We start from the raw sequence: 14,920 nt of genomic DNA on the forward strand, positions 1-14,920 counted from the left end.
TAAGGTGAAAAAAAATGACCAGAAATTTTGGCTAACAGATACTAGGGCAGTGTGGCTGAAGCAGGAAACACAAGGTAGGACATGTGAATTGGTCTATATGAAAGCATCAAGGAAAGCTTCCTGGAGGAGGTGACATAAGCTCAATTCTTCCACTTAACATGAGGTTTTAAAGGTTCATCCATGGTATAGCATGTATCCATACATACCACATTGTATCTATCCATTTATCAGTAGAGATATTTGGTTTTTTTTATTATGTTATGTTAATCACCATACATTACATCATTAGTTTTTGATGTAGTGTTCCATGATTCATTGTTTGTTTGTAACACCCAGTGCTCCATGCAGAATGTGCCCTCCTTAATACCCATCACCAGGCTAACCCATCCCCCCACACCCCTCCCCTCTAGTACCCTCAGTTTGTTTTTCAGAGTCCATAGTAAGACTGTTGAATCACAGACCTGTACCTCTGAAACAAATAATACATTATATGTTAAAAAAAAAAAGAAGATAGCAGGAGGGGAAGAATGGGTTGTTTTTTATCTAATCTCTCCCTCCTACACCCTGAGTGCCTCTCTCCATTGCCCTGGCTAAATCCTATACTTGCTTCAACATCGAGCATCACTTTACATTCCCATTAGCAGTATATGAGGGCTCCAGTTGTCCACATCCTCACCAACACTCATTATGTCTTTTTTGTTATAGTCACCTTTAATGTGTGTGAAGTGATATTTCAGTGAGGTTTTGATTTGCATTTCCCCACTGGGTAATGACATTGGGCATATTTTCATGTATTTATTGACTGTTTACCTTTTTTTGGAGGCATATCTATTCATATCCTTTGCCCATTTTAAACTTCCAGTCTCTTAAACATTTCATTTGGTATTGCCTGGATTCCTGCTTGGATTTCAACTTACATGTATCACAGGACCATCCAGATTTATAGAATATGCCATACTTCAAGGCACATACATAAATTTAGTGAAAGATTTAGGGCAAGCCACTATTGTTACTTGTACAAACAAAAAGAAAATAATTTCCATATTACTACATGACCTCAGTAATTCCTTTTGAATTAAGGTTGTATATCAACATGGTCTCTTAACTACTTTTATTTGAATATATTCAAAGTCACAAGTCACAGGAAGTGGAATTTTAGGGTTTCAATTTTGTCAATGCAAGCTTTACCAGCAAACTTTAAAAAGCCTTGATAGTCTAGGGGCACCTGTTAAGCGTCTGCCTTCAGCTCAGGTCATGATCTTGGGGTCCTGGGATCGAGCCCCACATTGGGCTCCCTGCTCAGCGGGGAGTCTGCCTCTCCCCCTCCCTCTGCTGCTCCCCCTGCTTGTGCTCTCTCTCTCTGTCAAATAAATAAAAATAATCTTAAAAAAATTAAAATTTAAATTAAAAAAATAAACAAGAAGCCTTGACAGTCTGAATGAGAAAAGTTGTAGATGAGATTGAAGATGGGCTCTTTTTGTCAAAATAATTGAGATTTTGTTAAGACCAAGCAGCTTCAATAAAGTTTAGGTTTGAAGCCACACAGAACTGTGCTTGAATGTCTACTCTCTTACTTATTGGCTACATGAGTTTGAATTAGTTACTTGACTCATTCCAGGCTCAGTTCCCTAATCTGTAAAATTAGGATAATAGTATTACTATATATAAAATAGTTGTAATAAAGGAAAATAATGCAAATAAGATACCTGGAAAGGACAATGTTAAATAATTATTTCCTTCCCCACTGTTCCTGCACTCTGTGTTAGTCTGGTTCTGAAAAGTATCTCCCTCCTCTATAATGCCAAGTGCATGACACCACAATTTATGTAGATGTTACAAAAGACACATTATTTATGGGATGGGTCAATACATATAATCATAGGCTTTATTATAAAAAATTCTAAGATATGTTTAAAAAGTTATTCCTTTTTTTTTTAACAACAGTAAATAAGACAAAGTGTTAGGCCTCATAGAGTTACAATCCAGTTGTGAAGACAGGCAATCTATCCATCCATTTATAAAATTATAGGCATAAAAATAAAATTGTGCTTAGGTGTCTCTCCACCAACCTATAAGCTTCAGAAATAACCTTGTTATTTATCAAGACATAGATTAAACCACGAGTTTGGGAGAAGTAGTATCATATCCCCTATTTCTAATTGTGTGCATATTAATATTTTCTATTGACAAAATGCCAAGTGAAACAGAGCAGTTCTCTTTTTAATTCATTCCCTGAGCTGATGAATTATGAATATGAAGTGAGGGGCACGTCTTCTGATACTAATGCTATATCTCAAGGAAGCAAGAAAAAAAAGCTCTGACCTTTAGGAACACAATGAATTTATAGAAAACCAGTCCTTCAGGCATCTACCCTGCAAAGTGCACTCTTATCTACGAGCCACAGAGATGAGCTACACTCCTAACTCAAATAATAGCTATGTAGAAATCATAGAACTATTCCTGGACTATAATGGAGTCCAGTTGTGGGAAGAGCTATAAAGGAAGCCACACAGGCATTTAAATCAGACCCTGCAAGTGGAGATTTTTTTTTTTTTCTGGAGTGCAAATGGAACATCAAACAAGCACATTTTAAGTACATAGGATGTTGGAAGTCATGGAATCTGGTTTTGGATGTTCTTGTCCTTAAATTATATATAATCACCTTATTAAAATGAGTCAGCTTGAACTCAGTAGGATACTTTATTCTTTCTTGCTTGTTCCTACTAAATTCACTCTGTGGAATATTCTTTCCTGCCTCTGGATTAAAACTCATGTAAATTCTATAGCTTTTCCAATCACTCTCAGATGATAAAAATCTCTCTCTCTCTCTCTCCCTCTCTCTTTTAGGTGCTAGGAGATCTAGTCAGGGTAACTATCACATCCATCAAACTTTTTTTGCTCAAAGGTTACCTTCCTTGACCATCCTATTTACAATTTCAAATCTTGCTTCCACTCCAGCACTCCATATTCTCCTCTGTGCTTTTGTGTTTTTATTTTTTTCCTGCCTTCTAATAAATAATTTATGATTTAACATTTTCTATCTTCCTTTACTAGTAAGTTCCTTGAGGGTAAGACCTTTTTTCTTTTCTTTTTCTTTGTGTGTGTGGGGGTATGTTTACCGGTTTATGCCTTGAACCTAAAACAGCGCTGAGCATGTTGTAGGCACTTACTTGCTCAGTAAATACGTGTTAAAAGGGAGATGAATCAGAAATCCAAATTCTCGGGGTGCCTGGGTGGCTCAGTCTGTGAAGTGGCTGACTCTTGGTTTTGGCTTAGGTCATGATCTCATGGGTCTTGAGATTGAGCCCTGCGTTGGGCTCTGCACTCAGCAGGGAGTCTGCTGGAGACTCTCCCCTGCCTTTCCCCTCCCCGCCTTTTCTCTAAAATAAATAAATAAATCTTTACCCCCACCGCAAAAAAATAAATCCAAATTCTCATCCAGTTTAAAGCTTTTCTCCTCTCCCAGCATGGGTTTGCCTCAAGTGGGACACTGGGGTGGAGCAGGAAGGCTTAGTCAGCCTCCCTGACTAATCAGCTACTACTTGTGGCTAGAATAGGCAGGATATAAGGTAAGGGAAAAAATTACTCATGGTTATAATTTGGCATCAGCGACAATTTAATAACAATTGTGACAGATACACAATTTGCTAATACTTTCATTTGTGAGGTGTTCTGTGGGTTGTTAGGAGACTCCATACTGCTGAGAGTCTCTCACCTCCCTGACATAGGCCAGGCCTTGACTGATAGGCTGCTTGTGACATTACTTAGCTTCTGCATCCACATGTTTTATTTGCTGTGTTTCAAATTAAAATATGAGCTTTCTACAAGTAAGATGAGTATACAACATAAAGTTTATAAAGGCAGAACAAAACCCCTCACTTTCTTCTCCAACTCCACCTGGTAATCAATGCTAATAACCTTCTTCTGTAACTTCCTTTGTGTTTGTATATATACATACAAACATACATGAAAACATGGGATGTCTTTTTGTGTGTGTTTATTTTTACTCGATTAACACCATGCTCTGCTCATCACATCAGTATATTGTACATATCATGGCTCTAACAATTTTTTCTAGGTCCTTATTCAGAGACGATCAGCATACTGAACAAGCATGACTGATGACATGATCAAACAAACTTTGCTTTTTGTCTCTTGTCTCTCACTCTTCTTCATCATTCATGTCGGGTGTTTAACCTTTCCTTGTCCCTGGGTGAACACTAAGGTCACTGTAAGTCTCAATTGCAGGCTCAGTTAGATAAATACAATGTTCATTCTTAGAGATTAATCAAATATTCAGACTTGATTTAATGTGAAAATTGTCTTCCTTTTTTTTGGATCCACCTTATTAGTTTATTTTAATGTGAGTTTCAAATCTACTTGGAATTACCGTAGATCATGTGGGAAGGAGATTCAGTTTCACTTCTTTTCATATTGATAACAGCTTGTATAAACAGCGTTTATTAAACAAACTCTTCTTACCAAATGCAGTAATGTTTTCCTCTATTTGTGCATCTGAAAATTTCAAATATATAAGATTGATTTATAGGTTTTTCTGCTCTTTTCCTTCGACCTGATTCTCTATTCCTATGCCAATATTGTAGTAATGTCATTAAACTATGGTCAAATACCAGGTAAAGCAAGACTTCTCCCTTTACTATTTTTCTTTGTCATACTTTTCTTGGTTTATCCCTGGCATTTAGATTTTCTCATTAAATAATTGGATCCAATCTACCACCCCCACTCTCTTCTATTGGCATTCTAATTGAAATTGCATTACATTTCTATATTACTTTTGGGAAGTTTGATATTTTCATGACATCAGATTCCTATTTTAGAACATGTAATGTTTTTGCAATTATTCAGATCTTGTTTTATGTTCATCAGTAATATTTTATAGTTTTATAAGTCTGACTTGTTTTTACTAAATCATTTCCTAGGTATCATAGTTCCTCAGAGTTTTATCTTAATATTATTTTAATTTCTTCTTTTTCTGGGATTGTGCCTCATTTTTCTTTTCTAATCTTGTATATATATTTTTTAATTTTATTTATTTATTTGACAGAGAGAGAGTAAGAGAACACAAGCAGGGGGAGCAGCAGAGGGAGAGGGAGAAGCGGACTCCCCGCTGAGCAGGGAGCCCGATGCAGGGCTCGATCCCTGGACCCCCTGATCATGACCAGAGCTGAAGGCAGCCGCTTAACTGACTGAGCTACCCAGGCGTCCCTAATCTTGTATATTTTCTTTTTTTTCCCCCTTAATCATGCTCATGTGACGTGAATATAATTTTTAAGTCTTTTTCAAAAATTTTTCATTTAGCATAACTTACGTATGTAGTCTCTCTTGCTGCAAGGGCTCAGGCAGCGATGCGGCAGGTGACACAGATATTTCCTATTAGAATTACCTCAATGAGGGTTCATTTTAGCAGATAGGGATTGTTTTTAATTTTTTAAAAGATTCTATTTATTTATTTGATAGAGACAGATAGTGACAGAGATAGCGAGAAAGAGCACAAGCAGGGGGGAGAGGCAAAGGGAGAGGGAGAAGCAGGCTCCCTGTGGAGCAGGGAACCGATCCCAGGACCCTGGGATCATGACCTGAGCCAAAGGCATCCGCTTAACGACTGAGCCACCCAGGCGCCCCACTGATAGGGATGTTGCATGCAGACCTTACGGTCTTCTTCCTGGTAAGGATGTCTGGCCAGATGTTTTAAGATTTAAAGACCCTTTTGATGGTGTGATACAGCACAGTGACACTCTGCGAGATGAAAGGCAGAGCTCTTTGTCACTCACAGCTCCAAATGGGAGAAGGCTGCCAAGCAGGGTCACACTTGGGGTTGTCCTTGGGGACAGGTGACAGCAAGCTGGAACTGTAGAAGCAGGCTTATTTGATGGCAAGAGGGGTGAATTTAGCTAGGATTCCTGGGGGTCTGAGCATTGGATAATTTGAACAATCACACAGTCTCTGGGATACAGAAACTATTCGTAGTTGTCTGGTACCTGGCCCAGGGGCAGCTTGAGGTCTAGAACCTACTAAAGTAGGTTCTGTGAATTCTTTTTGATTTCCACTAAAAATTTTGACTGATATGAATATTAGCTCTAATATTTAATCTTTCGCCTTTAAAAACGTAAGTGTTTAAGTCGAATGCTACATGTTTTTCTCTTAGAGGAGGCTCTGATGTCTAACAGATTTTTGTATAACTATTTCTCTTTTTATTGTTTCCAATCTGTTCTTTTAAATTTAAATTCTTATTTGATTCAACCTCTATCTCAAAGTTAATTTTATAATTTTTATGTAATAAAAGTTCCTTCCTAAACCCTGTGTCTAGTTAGGATTAGAGAATTGGTCTGGAAGATTTGTATTTCTTTTAGTTCAAGGTTTTTGTGTGTGTCTAAATTGGTAAACAGGATTTTTACAAGTGCAATGAACAAACAAAAAACACGTTTCACTCAAGCTATTTAAAGTTCTGTATAGCACTAGGAAATTTGAGAGTCGAGCATTATTATTTTTATTTATGAAATTGTATTTTTAAAGAACTAAATTGAAATGTATTGTTTTTAATAAGTTCTCTTTGCTTTTTAAGTAGTTTTTATTTTATATATGCACAGGACTCATTCAGATTTCTAATTTTTTTCATAAATTTTGCTTTTCATAGTTACAAGATCCTTCTCCTTATTCTGGTAAGTGAATTTAGCTGTAAACTCCTCTTTATATATGAGTGTAGCCATTCCTGCTTTCTTGGTGATTGCAACTACATTTGAGTAATATCTCTTTAACTGTCTCTTTAATTTCTTTTTTTATTTAATTTTATTATGTTATGTTAATCACCATACATTACATCATTAGTTTTTGATGTCGTGTTCCATGATTCATTGTTTGCATATAACACCCAGTGCTCCATGCAGTACGTGCCCTCTTTAATACCCATCACCAGGTTAACCCATCCCCCCGCCCCCCTCCCCTCCAGAAACTTCAGTTTGTTTTTCAGAGTCCATCCTCTCTCATGGTTTGCCTCCCCCTCCGATTTCCCCCCCTTCATTCTTCCCATTTCAACCCAGATTTAATACTTTGTTCTTTATAAATAGCATAATATTTTCTAAACATGTAAATATTACAGTCTGCCCTTTAAAGGGAAGTACTCAAGTGCTTTAATGAATTTATTCGATTTTATCCTGTACATTTTACTTTGTATGCATATTTATTTCCCTTTATTATTTTCTTTTCCCTTGTTTTTAATGGCTTCATCGATTTACTCATAATTTTTTTCCTTATCATTTATGCCACAGTTATACTCTTTTCCATCCTATTGAAGTTTGTGTCTTTTGTAATATTCATACAAATTTCTCTAGTGTTACATAAAAAGAAGAAACTAAGAGTTCCACGTAGGATAATTAAATTTCCCATTCTCCTTCCTGCTCCATCTCCTCCCTCTTCTTCTTTTTCTGCCCAATAGCCCCCAATTTCAAAGTTCTGTTGAGCTGGCTTTCTACTTTGAGTTCAGACATTTTTTTTTCTTTAAACTCTCTTGCAGCTTTTCACGTCTATTTTAAGAATTCCTATTTAAACCATTTATATTTTGCATTTCACTTTGGTGATATTTAAATATATATATACTTTATTACCGTTTTGCAAAGGCCAAGGCCAGAGACGTCAGTAAAGGATTAGATCAAAAGCATGTGATTCCTGCAGAATTCAGAGGCCCCATAGGACCAGAACATGAAGCTAGAAGGGACCCTCCAAGGGAAAAGACGGAGCAGGGTGAGCTGCTATACTGTCTCCAAGCTGTTCACTTCCTGCCCATTTCAACCCTGCCTCTTGAGGGGAAATGGATGGAGTTTCTGATAGATCCTGGCCGTGGGATATAAAGGCAGGAGCATGGGATTTATAGCCACATAGATTTGGACTCAAATTCTTCCTTTGCCACTTGCCAGCAGGTGATCTCAGGCAGTCACTGGCCTCTGGAACTTCAGTTTTCTAACTGTGAAAAGGAAATAATAACCATCTCACAGGATTGCTATGAAAACATGTAAGGCCACAGACATCTTAGGTGGGTATTATTATGCACTCAAGTAACGTCTGGGTCTCTGTCTTTCCCTTGGCCAGAGCTGTGTGCTGATATCTGCCTTAAGACAGTAAAGCTAATTTGAAATTCAAACCTCACATCCCTCCTGCTGGGAATGGGAACAACTGGAAAAGTAACACCCCTCCCCTCCAGTCAAGCGTGTCTGTTTCCATTTTTGGGTTCATCTTCTGTCTCTATCCAGATGTACATATAGGGGTAGAAGTACCCTGAACTGGCAGATTTGGGTCTCAGAAATATTCTTTTGGCTTTGATAGGCAGATACTTTGCCTTACTTCTTCCTAGTAAGAGATGTTTATAAATCACTAGAGTCTTAGATTTGAACCCAAGACAAAGTGAACTACAGAGTAAAACAAAAACTCAAGATAGCTGAAGAACAAAATTAAATTTTCATTAATCCTGTATCTTAGAGCGTCTCTAGGCAATGCTAACCTCTTTACAAAATGATTTATTGCCTCACATGTCAGCTTGGGAAATATATACGTTTTTGGCTGAAAGGGACTTTTTTATAGGGCAATAGGACCACGTTCTGCCTCCAACACGGACACTCCCCAAGTCTCTCTAACCTTTCCCTCCCCTTCTTAGAGCTCAGGTGTTGAATTTCTCTCTCTCCCTTTTTTTTTTTTTTTCTGGACATAATATTAAATAAAAGCTTGTTTCTCACATGTAATTCATCAAGAAGACTTAGTTTAACCTCACCTAATCAGTTATTGACTGAAACACTTTCTTTTCTCCCCATCAAAAGAAAAGAAATGCTACATTGTGGTTAACCCTCTGGCAACTACATTGTAGATAAACGCAGAGTATTTGGATTTTTTTGAAGCTTTTTCTCACCTAGTCTTGTATTAGAATCACTTCCTCCAGTTGTTCCCTGTGTGACCCTCTCCTAGGTATTTGGGTAATCCCAAATTATAGGGGTTCTTAAATTGGGGCCCCTAGGCAAGCATTATCTGCATCACCTAAAACTTGTTAGAAATGGAAATCTTCAGACGCCACCACAGATCTACAGATTTAGAAACCCCGAAGTCTTTGTTCTCAGAAGTCCTCCAGGTGACTGTGATGCATCTGAAAGTTTGAGAACCAATGGATTAGAGGACAAACCATTATATTTCTAGTGTTTATCCAAGAATAAATGAAAAGTGCATACAAAGCAACAAATGTATTGCGTGGCACATGGTATGTACTCCAAAATTCTAGGTAGTAGCATTGTTATTGAAAACCATATGGAGACCTTCCAAGCATCCTTTCACACAACCCAGGCTGAGAATCACTGATTTCAGCCAAAGAGATAGAAAGCACGACCCACTATTTCACAAATTAGTTTAAGTGTCAGCCATACAGGCTGCAGGAATCCAGGGATCCTTGTGAGGAAAATAACAGCCTTATATAGGAAATTCTAATCACTACCAGAACTGTACTCCCAAATTCTGGAATTAAAAGTTACCTGGTCACTCTGCTTAGGAAGTCATCAATTTGGGAAATCAGCTAGAACTCTCTTTGTCAAAAGAATGATCCTTACCTCTAGGGAAATTGTTTCTTCTGAAAAGGTAGAAAGTAATTAAAAAGCACCAGTAGGTTAAGTGTCCGACTCTTGGTTTCAGCTCTGGTCATGATCTCAGGGTCTGGGATCTAGTCCCACGACCAGCTCTGCACTCAGGGCAGAATCTGCTTGTCCCTCTCCCTCTGCTTCTCTCCCTCCCTACCCCCTCCCGCCCCTCCCTGCACTTGGTCTCTGTCTCTCAAATAAATAGATAAATAAAATCTTAAAAAAAAAAAGCACTTTTTGGTCCATATCTGGAAGAAAATAAATGCAGGGCTTTTTCAGGTGCCTCTCTTAATTGAAGGACTGAAAAAGCATTGGCCTGTGAGCAGGAAATCACTTTCTGTCACTGTGCCACTGGTAATTTACTCTCCCACAGCTGGTTTAGGGGTGTGGGCCTTAACCAGTCTTTTCCAGACTCCTGAACCTGATGGTGGTACCAGAGTTAGCACTTTGAACACTTCACTTCTTGGCTTGCCTTATACGGATCGTGGCATTCCATTGAACTCCATCTGGATGTGTAGAATGTGGATGTTACACATCTGGATGTGTAATATTAAATGTTTTTGAGGATGTAGACCCTGCTCTACCCCAACACTGGCTTTTGCCAATAGAAAACCAGACTACTAGATTTCCTTTTTTTTTTTTTTATTTCTGCTTTTAATTTTTGTAGTCTTTCTTTTTTCTTTTTTTTAAGGTTTTATTTATTTATTTGAGAGAGAATGAGAGAGAGAGAGCACAGGAGGGCAAGCAGGAGGCAGAAGGAGAAACAGGCTCCCTCCTGGGCAAGGAGCCCCATGTGGGACTCGATCCCAGGACCCCTGGATCATGACCTGAGCCGAAGGCAGACGCTTAACCCACTGAGCCGCCCAGGCATCCCAAAAATTTTGTAGTCTTTCAATTGGCTTTTTCTCCTTAAGAAAGTATGGAGAAAAGGAAATAGATGGACAACTTGTTTTATTCAGAAAGCTTTTTCAAGTCTTAATAAGATAGCAGGAGGGGAAGAATGAAGGGGAGTAAGTCGGAGGGGGAGGCGAACCGTGAGAGACGATGGACTCCGAGAAACAAACAGAGGGTTCTAGAGGGGAGGGGCGTGGGGGGATGGGTTAGCCTGGTGATAGGTATTAAAGAGGGCACGTTCTGCACGGAGCACTGGGTGTTATGCACAAACAATGAATCATGGAACACTACATCCAAAACTAATGATGTAATGTGTGGTGAGTAACATAACAGTAAAATATTAAAAAAAAAAAAAAAAGAAAACAGTACTTTTGTTCTACCAATCCTTCGTCTGACAACCCCCTCCCCAACCACTCCGTGCTTTTTCTCTATTCTCTCTGAGTAGCCTGCCGCGGTTTTAAAGATTTTACAGTAAGGAAGAAATTCTATCCACTATCCATTTCAGGCCTTCCTTCAATCTGCAGAAGAATAAGAATGAGACTTGTCACAAACCTGGGTGAGTAGGCAGCACATAAGTAAAATAAGGGGAAAAAATAAAAGGATGGGGGGGATCAATAGTTGGCTTTATTTATAATTCAGACACTAGCCATCTCTTCTTGTGAAAGAACACCTGGGGAAGAAAGGTAATGTCATTACTAATTAGCCTGACACTTACCAAGAGCCCCCTGCAGGGACTGCCACGTGGGCCTGGCAGCTCGAGAGTGATTTCTCAACTTTCTTACTGGCTTTGAAAAGCAACCTCTGGATTATTCCTACATAAAAAAATCTTGTAAGATTAAAATAGGCAGTCCTTTCAGAATCCTGCCCGCATTTTCCCTGGCTGTGACTCGCCTTCCTTTCATCCAAAACCTGAGATGGATACACTGTTCACTGTCCCACTGCCTGAGGCATCACCCATTGATCGCTTCAGGGGTAAAAGCTTGGTGGAGGTCAATTCTTATATAGAAGCAAATTGTTTCTTGTGGAAACTAAAGCCTTCTGGGCTCCACTGCCTGTCAGGAGAGCTCAGTCTCTCACAGGTTCCCTGAGCCAACTGTCCCTGGTAAGGTTCCAGATAAAAGGCAGCAGGCCCAAACTCAGCAGTGCCTGGACTCTTCTGAAGGAAAGGAGAAGCTGGGCCACGCTGGGCTGAATTGTTTCCTTTCTGATATCACTTTTATGGTTAAGAAGTTTATATATATATATATATCTCCATATATATATCTCTCTCTCTCCATATATATATATCTCCATATATATATATATCTCCATATATATATCTCCATATATATATATATCTCCATATATATATATATATATCTCCATATATATATATATCTCCATATATATATATATATATATATATATATCTCCATAGTGTTTCAAGTAGCCCTGTAGACCTGGGCATTTACCCCATTGGAACAAGGCTAGAAATTTGGTGAAGCCATCAGTCTAGAACTCCGTATCTCTCAAAGGTGGTGTTTCCCAACTTTCACTGTCACTCCTTTATTCAGACTCCCATCCGCATTGTTTGCTTGGCCTAGTGAAAGGATCTCTCTCTCTTTTTTAAAAAGATTTTATTTACTTAAGAGAGAGACAGAGACAGACAGCAGGAGCAGGAGGGGTAGAGGGAGAGAGAGAGAATCTCAAGTAGACCCCATGCTGAATGTGAAGCCCAATGCGGGGCTCGATCCCGGGACCCTGAAATCATGACCTGAGCTGAAACCAAGAGTCAGAGGCTTAAACAACTGGGCCACCCAGGTGCCCTGGTGAAAGTATCTCTTAATAGATCTCTAGGACTCTGCCAGTGGTTCTGAAATTCAATTCATGTCATTTGTAGAGCAGATTCCTAGATCTTGTTAAGAAATTGCATTCTTAACAAATACCAAGGAAATGGGGATATAGGGTCCCAAACCTCTTTTGATAAACATTACTAACTCCATTTCCCTCTATCCACTCTTCCTCTGGTGCCAGAGCACTCATTCTACGGTGCAAACTTGGCCGTGTCAGCCTCCACCAAAAAGGTAATAGATAAAGTACCAGTGTTTTGGAGAGTAAAGCCAAGGCCCTTAGCTAGCAATAGTACCCATCTCTGTATATAGGTATGTATGCTGGCCTGGTCTTTTCCCAGAAAGTATTTCAAGTACACGACACAAGTATATATGCTCTAACAAAATAAAGAAATGACAAATGTGGAAATCTTTACAAAGAAAAATATACGAGGGGAAAATAAGATGAAGCCAACAGTAAGAGTCATGGGGCTCTGTAAATAGCTATGAGTGGGCCCCCACTTTCTTTCAAAACAGTCTAGAGAAAATGTAGAGACATACATGATTGGCTAAATAAGTCACAGTTTCCAGGAGGGAAAAATAGACCTAGCTAATGAAGAGAACTATGGCTTGTCTTTATATTGAGACCAGAGAGAATATGTTCTCGTGGGGCCTGAGAAAGTGGACACCTTGCAACATATCCTTATAATAAATACAGCAATATGTTTTCTAAGGCTGTTTCTTATTTCTTACATGCTGATCAGTGGTATAGTGCCTGACATGAAGCACAGCTCTATAGATGCTTTGAAGAGATGGGCGTTTGCACCTCTGTATTAATCAAAGGATAAATTTAAAAGTGTGTCTGGAGTAGAGCTCTACAGAATTTACTAGGAACGGTGCATGAGTTAAGCAAATACTATATTAAATTCTAATCTAATAGCTGTAAATATTATCTCCCTCTACTGAGCTTTAGGTAAATATTAGGCAGCAATAAATTCCAGGTTGTACTCAAAAAAAAAATGCTTGGGGTGCAACCCTTATACAATGTTGTTGAAATGTTTGTAAACATACTTTAACAATCCCAAGGCTGGGATGGGATCGCCATCCTTTTGTAAAAACTGAGTAGTCTAACAACAAGGAAACATGCTTGAAAAACCCTCCCCTGAGGTGGGCCAAGGCAGTGGGAAAAATTATACTTAAGAAGTAGTGTTTGGTCTTCCCCAGCACAGAGACCTAAGAAACAACCAGTTCCATAGTTAATCTGGAACATCTGTAAAGTTAGAACGATTTGACAGTCTGTGGAGAGTATGGTTATTCTCATTTGGTGGTGACAAAATGGCGCTTAAGAGAAATAATGTAGTTCAGTGAGGAAGTGACAGAGCTGGGATTCAAACCCAGATCTAATTGTCTGCTAAGTCCATCTTTGTAGCCTCCATCTTATACAAACTTTTTTCCAAAAGGACCATTCCTTCTGATTCTGATTCCCATGTTATTAAGGTAGATCATTAATGGGAGGACTCCATATTGATCTTATCCGTCTAGTCCATAACTACCTGTTCTCTGTAGAACCAAAAGCTGGAAGACTTTAGAACCATGCATGGGGTCTTTGTAGTTAACCTCGTGCCCCCTATCCAGGCACTCCCACACATGCACTCTAGCCTCAAGCATATCAAACCCCTGTGCGGTGCCTCGGCATGCCATTTATACCATGGAGAACTCTTTCTTCATCTTGTTATAGCGGGCAGGCTCCTCCTCCCCCTTAAAGTCTCATTTCAAATACATCATCTACTTTATTGCATACGGGATAATACGCTTAATATAAAAGTAAGTTGCAGGTGTTTGCCTAGGCTGTCTTTAATTTATACCACAGTGGGCTGAAAGTAGCTGTAGTACATTACTTAAATGATTACAATCTTGAAATATCTCGGATGAGTGACATGAGTGATGTCAGTTAGTCAGGGAGTTGCTATTCATGCAGTGATTTTCAAGCATAGCCACCTTAAAAAAGATCTGATGTTCTAATTGCATCGTAGAAAATTATATCAGACCCTCAGGAACCCAGGCATTGGTATTATTTTTTACAGCAAATGATTCTGAGGTGTACCAAAGGTTCCACCCCACTGCTGTTATTGCAAGTGACCTAAATGCAAAACCCTGGTCTTGGGGAAAAGCATACAGTGGTGGGTCAGCAGCAGCGGGGATAAGAGAATGGCTCCGATCTCATATCCTTAAGAGGTTGAGATCTCTCTTACAGCCCACATGTAGGTGAAGACAGGACCTCACTTTTCAAACCCTGCTAATGATAAACTTTATATTAAGGGAGCTCATCTGGTTTCAGATGCAAAGAAGGAAAGCACAGAAGCTGAGTTGGATATCCCAAAGGGCAAGAGAGCCCCATTCCCTTCTGGTAGGAGCAGGGAGACGTTTCTTCCAGACAGCTGGCTACAAGAAAAAACATAGCAGATGTAGTTTGCTTTGAATAAAAATCACACTTCCTCTTTAATCACCACCTTTGCTTTTTATGAAGTAAGTGTAAATTATTGTCAGTGTCGTCATTTGTAATCAGAGCCTGAAACAGATGCTGAAGGTTTA

This window comes from Callorhinus ursinus, unplaced genomic scaffold (assembly GCF_003265705.2).
Source record: "Callorhinus ursinus isolate GAN/ISIS: 27379988/994484 unplaced genomic scaffold, GSC_fseal_2.0 scaffold4, whole genome shotgun sequence".
NCBI lineage: Eukaryota > Metazoa > Chordata > Mammalia > Carnivora > Otariidae > Callorhinus > Callorhinus ursinus.